This window comes from Anser cygnoides, chromosome 1 (assembly GCF_040182565.1).
Source record: "Anser cygnoides isolate HZ-2024a breed goose chromosome 1, Taihu_goose_T2T_genome, whole genome shotgun sequence".
Classification (NCBI taxonomy): Eukaryota; Metazoa; Chordata; class Aves; order Anseriformes; family Anatidae; genus Anser; species Anser cygnoides.
Genome location: NC_089873.1, coordinates 130,720,033 through 130,727,386, shown reverse-complemented (window position 1 = coordinate 130,727,386; position 7,354 = coordinate 130,720,033).

Below are 7,354 nucleotides of genomic sequence, written 5' to 3'. Positions count from 1 at the left end.
ATCCCCATGCCTGTTTGCAGGAAATTTGCATTTCCACTTGTGTAATTGTTTGTGAGCAACCTCCTTCAGTCCCTCTATTTGAAACTAGCCAGTGGGTACTGTCTTTCTGAAACTGATCCTGCGGGGGCTGCCCACAGGCAGCAGCTCTTCAAGCACTGCTCCCACACGGCTCCGTACCACGGGGTCCATCCATCCCCCAGGAGCAAACTGCTCCAGCACGGGTCCCCCACGGGCGGCAGCTCCCCCCAGACCCCCTGCTCCTGCGTGGGCTCCTCTCCACGGGCTGCAGCTCCGGCCCGGGGCCTGCTCCTGCGGGGGCTCTCCATGGGCCGCAGCCTCCTCCAGGCCACAGCCACCTGCTCCACCGGGGGCTCCTCCACGGGCTGCAGCGTGGAGATCTGCTCCGTGTGGGACCCATGGGCTGCAGGGGGACAGCCTGCTCCACCAGGGGCCTCTCCACAGCCCGCAGGGGAACTGCTGCTGCCTGCCTGGAGCACCTCCTGCCCTCCTGCTGCACTGACCTGGGGGGCTGCAGGGCTGCTTCTCTCACATTTCTCACTCCTCTCTCCCAGAGTTGTCCAACAGTTTGTTCCTTTCCTTAAATCTGCTCTCCCAGAGGCCCAACCAGCATCACTCCCTGCCTCAGCTCTGGCCAGCAGTGGGTCCTTTTTGGAGCTGGCTCTGGTCTGACGTGGGGCAGCTGCTGGGTTCTGCTCACAGAGGCCACCCCTGCACCACACCAGCTACAAAAACCTTGCCACATAAACCCAATACACAAATGGAGATATTCAGTTCCCATCTACAGGAATCCAGCTCCCACCAAGCACTGTGCTACTCTGTACCTGAAGCAAAATTTGGCACAAGTAACTGCCTTTTTTAACTTGTTTCTAAACAATGGGGATGAAGAACATTGCAAAAATAAGTTGTTTCTCACCCCATAAAGTTGAAATTCTTCACCCTGCTATGACTCAAACCGAGGTCATTACATTCCTCTTCTTCTCCCACTTTCCTACTCCCAAAAAAGTACTAAGCTTCTTACCTTTTGGACAGCTGCACAGCCTTAGCTTTTTTTTGTCCATCCTGAATCTCAGTTAAGCATTTTGTGTTTGCATGTGGCTAAGGAAGAAGTAGGGAAGACAAATGTTATTTACATGCATGGAAGCTATTTTTAACAAGGTATACTGATCAGGTAAGACACTAAATTATTTTTCAAAATATACCATTTAATTGGAGAAGGAAAAAAAAAAAACTAGTTATGTTCTACAAATATCATTCCTCAATGACAATTTGAGTGAATTTTCATACGTAGTGTATTTTAAAGAGCTTTCGAGATATAAATTTTTTCATTACGTAAGTAAAAGACATATATTAGAGAGAAAAGGGAGAGATCAAAAGGTACAAACAGAGCTCTACATCAGACTTGAAACACTTGTAGAGGTACGGGTTAGCTACTCCACCACATACAGTATCCATAGAGGAATGTCTTTTGCAGAGGGAAGGGTCAGTTCGGAAGAATGTAGAAGAGCTTGAAGGCACACTCTCTTAACTGTCATGTGCCTACTAAAATACACATACCAAAGAATATTACTGTGATACAAAGTGACTAGCTTGTAAGAGGAGGTGTAGGACCACTGTTCAAAAACATTTTGCTTTCCTTTGTTCCTCATAAGAATGCTCCAATATCCTAGATAAATGGAATAATAGTTGAAGAAGAAATTCACATTAGTATCATTACAGCTGTGGTAATAGTAACTACAATGGCAGCTGCATAAACATAATGTGGAAATGGAGAAAGAAAAATTCCTAGTAAAACCGGAAGCCAAGACATCAAACAAACAAACAAGCAAACAAATAAAACAGATGGGAAATTTGGCCGACATAGAAAATTTTTAGGTTAATATTTAGAACATTTCCTCGCTCTGCATGTTTCAGAGGTGTCTCTTTTCCTTCAGATGGGTACATTGAGCAGAACTATGTAATGTCCCTCACAAAAGGAAAAGGTCATGGACAGCAGTTGCATCTCCTTTCTGCTCAACAGCTCCAGCACATCATTTTTCTCTGTATTCTTGACCTATTTCTATATCTGTGAACTCTTCAGTAAAGCATCAGGGAATTTGAAACAGGAGAGAAATTGATAGCATGTATAGAGAGACATGACTTGTTGCTGTCACCATTCACATAGTGAAGTAAATTAAGGGAAACTTAGAAGAAATACAATTTTAAGCACCATTACTTTTCATGGGATATTCCACACTTGACTTCATAGATTACAGGCAAACTAGAGGAGTGACCACCCTTGGCCTGATACTCATTGGCAAATGCTGGTGGTCGATGGTTTACCTCACATTGGTTGTCCTTTTAGAAATCAATAGTAACTATGAAACCTCATCCATGCAAGTGATGTGACCAGAACTTGAATAAATAAAACCAATGAAAATATCCACTAGGAATAGCAAAGCAGTGAAAAAGTTTTTTCCAATGGGTGTTTACTTGGCTTACTCTTATTTGGAAGTATTTCTTGTTAAGAGGCAGTTCCAAATGTACATAAGAAAATCCTTTCATTTCCTCCTTCCCACTCCCCCCACCCAGCTAAATAAAAAGAGAGAGTGAGTCCATTTAAGTTAGATGCTTATGTTTTCCAAAATATACATCAGTCCTCCCAAAAAGAAAAGCAATGAAGATTCTTTGGAACTTCCTGAAGTATTGTATAACAGCCCTGAGGTGCTCCTAAATTCATCTCTCTACCACAGAATAAAAGAAGCCCAGCTTGTTCCTGAGAGGGACTGTCACATTATTATGCCATTCAGCTGCAATGAAGAGGGTTAAGAGGTCAACAGAAGACTGCCCAGGTTTAAATGCTGACAGACATTTTCTACCATGTCAGTGGAATTCTGCTGTTGGATTTGATCACCTTGCAATTTTGGTAGAACTTCTTCTTTTCAAAATGAACAATTTAGGGATTATTCCTGGAAAAAAATGCTGCTGAGCTCATGTCCTTTTTTGCAGGCCAACTGAATTTAACAGACAAAGCAAAAGCAAAAAAGAAAAATTAAATCCTTGTGACAGGTTTAACTGATTTTATTAGAGAACCACATTTCTTCTTCAGGAATCCTAAAAAAGTCTAAAAGTCTATTCAAAATTAATGCAGATTTTCAGGTGAAGTCATTGTGGCTAAGTCATTATTAAGTGTATTTTACTCATTGAACTCCTTAAAGACCACAGGAAGCTTCACAGTATTGCATGATGTTCACATGCAGAACCAACCATAAACTGACACTGAACTGGCTACAAAAGTCTGGACAACAGTAAGAAGAAACACTTTCTTCCTCTTCCTCAGTGCTAACAGAGCCTATTCAAATACAACACGTGATCATAGACATGATCTTTCCTGGTCTCTGAGGACTGATTTCAGCTAATTATGTTTGACAAATTGAGTACCCATAAAAAGACCAAATGTATCTCAATGTGTAATGAGCTGCACAGTGGTCACTGGACATTTACAAGAGACTATCAGCAGAGACTTTGTGTTCTGCCTGGACAGAACATCATGGACTCTCTGGCCAAGCAGTGACAACTTTCAGAAGTAAGATACGTACTTGAAATTACCAAACCAAACCAATAAAACACGTTTTATAGATAACATCTTGTAGGCCTTTGCAGCAGTATATTTTTTATTCATACACATTGAATAAGAACTAAGTAAATTGAGTCCAGTCAGGTTTTGAGTTTCTTCAAGAATGGAGACTCCATCACCTCTCTGGGCAACCTGTTCCAGTTCATACAACGGTCATTTACATCAAGGCATCAAACTAAGACAAGACAGGATACAGAACAGTTCCTCACTCGGCAGAGAAAAGCGTTAGGGATTACTCAAAAATATCAGGTTTGAAAAAATGTCAGGAGAAGTAGTCTGACATGTTTTCTTTTTCTTTTTTTTTTTCTTACAGAGAATTTCTAGAGTTTGTGATATTATTAATTTCTGTTTCCCATTGCATGTGGCAATCATGAAATCAATATGCCTTTATCATTCATATTTAAAATAGAAATAGCCTATTTTGAGTATTATTTAATGCACATGCAGCCTGCCTAGTCAGATCTAAACTGCTTGCTGGTTAACATATTTTAGTATACACCCTAAAATTTAATTCTAACTGTGGATCAAAGAAAGGCAGATGTATTTTTTTAAGAGTGAAAGCTTCTATAGCAAAACCACCAAAAGTCTAAGCTGTAGTTTCATCCGTCTCTTTACATGCAGAAGGTCATATTTCCTTCTCCTGTGGCTCATACAAACTTCCCAGATCTTTTATTCTGGAATGGGGATGGTGGTCAGGATTTTCACTACTGATAAACCCCCTGGTCAGCCTTGGTCTTTGGCCACCAATCCAAAATGGTGAATCTGCCAGGGAACATAGGAGTTCACAGATCACCCGGGGACCAGGTGGATAATGAGTGAGCTGTCTAACTCCTAATAAAGCATTAAATGAGATTAAAAATTGGAACTCTTTGATATTCCTTCTTTTTGTTCTTGCAATTTTACTCATACAATTGCTATCACCTCCACTAGATAGTTCCCTAACTAAGGACCAAACCATTTCAGGAAGGGGCCTTTAGAAAGCAGTCTCACATAGTAACCAAAAGCACGCTCTCAATACAGAAAATGCACATATCAGAAATGGACTAAACATATAAATTCCCTTTCTGAAATGAAGAATTACCTATATTGTATTCCCTTCAAAGAGTTTCTTTTCAGAAGTCTTTAATTTTATCACCCCTAACATTCTTTCCTTCCTTTCCTGGGTTTTATTTGTAAAGGTGTTCTTAATTATAAGAAGAAAGACATTGCCACACGTAAGCTCTGCAGCCTATTGAAATCACAGCTGCTCCAACAGGGAAACACTGGAGTTCCCAGCATAAATATGAGCACACTAAATTCCCCTTCTGGATATCAGAACTGATTTACTAACCTTTTTCAATATGTCCATTTTATTGCCAAACTGAACCAAAATAAAATTTAAAAAGTGAAGTAAAAAGAGATGATAAAATGTAGTGGGGTTTGCATACCAGAGCAGTAATAAATTTTTCAACATGTGGCTTCAAATGTACCCGTAAGTATTTTACAATCATATTTTAAAGACATTTTTATTTAATTTGTTTTTTCTTTAGGGTTACTCCATTTTTAACTTATATAGCATATTGTGTTTAATTTCCTGACCTAATTATAATTTGCAACACCATGTCTTATGATATTATAAAAAAATGAATGTCTTCCTCTCACTTCTTTTTCTTCCTGTATTACTTACTTCCTGACAGACTCAATAAACTTAGTGATTTGCATCCAGATACCATATTAGATTCAGTTATCAATAATTCCACAAATACATAGACTCTGTATTCAAAGAGAAATTCAGGTGGAAATCAGCCAAAATTTTCTCTACTCTTGCTTCTGTAAATGCTGTGTATTGGGCAAATCCATTCTTCTAACAGCTGCTTCTATAGGCCTTACTCAGATCTAGTCACCAAATCTTCTAGAATACTTATTGTTTTAAGTAAACAATCTGTTGATAATCACCTGTGCTTTTGTTTTGATCCACATATTGGAGCACTAACTCTATTTTACCTGACCTCTTGCTTCACCTACATTTATTTTTCTGTTCTACATCTCCTCCTTCCAGTTTTTCCCCTTCTCCCCTTTCCCCTCCCCTCCCCTCAGTGTCAATGAATCATAACACAAAGATGGCATTCCACAACAATTCTCTCTTTTTAATTCATCTTTGCTTTCTCCTTAAATATTTGAAGTCTCAGATCCAACTTCACTCAGGCAGCTGTGCAGTAACCTAACATCTGGTTCCTCGCATATCAACCACATGCAATTTTACCACGTCCTGTACAAATGCAAATGCAAATTCAAATGAACAACAACAACAGCAAACAAACTAACACATCTTTATGGGTCCTAGAGAGCTTACAGTGTGACTTCATCTTACTTTAGGGCAAAGATCAGCACGGACAAATGGGGGAGTAAAGGAACCAGCAAGGCAGTCCTGTTATGCTAAACAGTGGGCTCACCACAAACTCAAGTTATTGTTGCAGAAAACCAGCAAGGCAAGCTCTTGTAGAGAGGTTTGGAAATACAGGTTTCCCTCCATGTCTGTCATAATAAACAAAGATGAATTTTAAAATGTCGCACTCTTATGTATTTAAACATATAGCAGAAAAAGAAAGAAATGTGGGGAGAAGACAAAGATGGCCAAGACAATTCATAGTTTTATTCATATTCAGTTTTACTTCACCTAACACAGGAAATGATTTTAACCATTATTTCCCTATCATTCTTCTAATGCTTACTGCTTAGTTCTTTTTCAACAGATATCATTTCTGTCGCACTCACAGTCTATCAGTTGTATGTGAAAGACCAAAACTTTTTTTTGTATGTAGAACTCCCTTCAGTTAAACAGAATTTCATGAGTTCAAGATTCTTCCTATGTAGATACAAATGCAAAATTGTAACCTTAAATTATAGACTTTCAGGTGGGGATCGTACTTGTCTGATTCTATCAAGTGCATAAAACATTTCGGACAGCTAAAAACTTCACAATCAATAAAAAAATGCTCATGGGAGACAGCATTTAAGGACTGCAAGCCAGTGGTATGATGGTGCAGAGACTGAGAAGGAAAAAAATATCTCTTTTTTTTTTTTTTTTTTTTTCTTAAGAGTCCTAATGACCTCCAAGTCAATCATTTCCTGACAGTTAACGACCAGATGGATTAAGACCTCCTCCAGATGGCCATTAACTGCCAGGAAATAGCCGACTGATTGGCCATTAGTGCTTTAAACACCATTAGGATACTGCTCTTCATTAGTCCCATTCACATGATGTTGCTATGCACTGAGTATATGAATGCAGCAGAAAACCTTAGTTTCAAAAGATACCAGAATAGAGTGCACGTATGAAAACAGCATAAACAGATGTGTTTCGCTTACACAGAGCTGTATTGCTGGTAGAACCATAAGAATGTGATGCTCATGGAAATCATTGAAGAGAGAGTCATCACTGCAAGCTTCCACACACTAATCCACTTACGTGCCTTCTTTTATGTCCTGACAGGACCACCCCAAGGGGTGAAAGGTTAGTCTCCATGCCAAATCGACTCATGGTTTTCCTGCTAAGATGTCCAAAAAAGTATGTGACTATTGAGATTAGGTTACACGATCAGTATTAACAGGACTAAGACAAAAATTCTAAAGCGCAAAAAGCATAACCATTTAGTTTTAGGGTACACACACACATTAACATATTCAAAGAGAGACTAAAATATCTCTTCCAAGCAATATCTAGAAACAGAGAACTATATT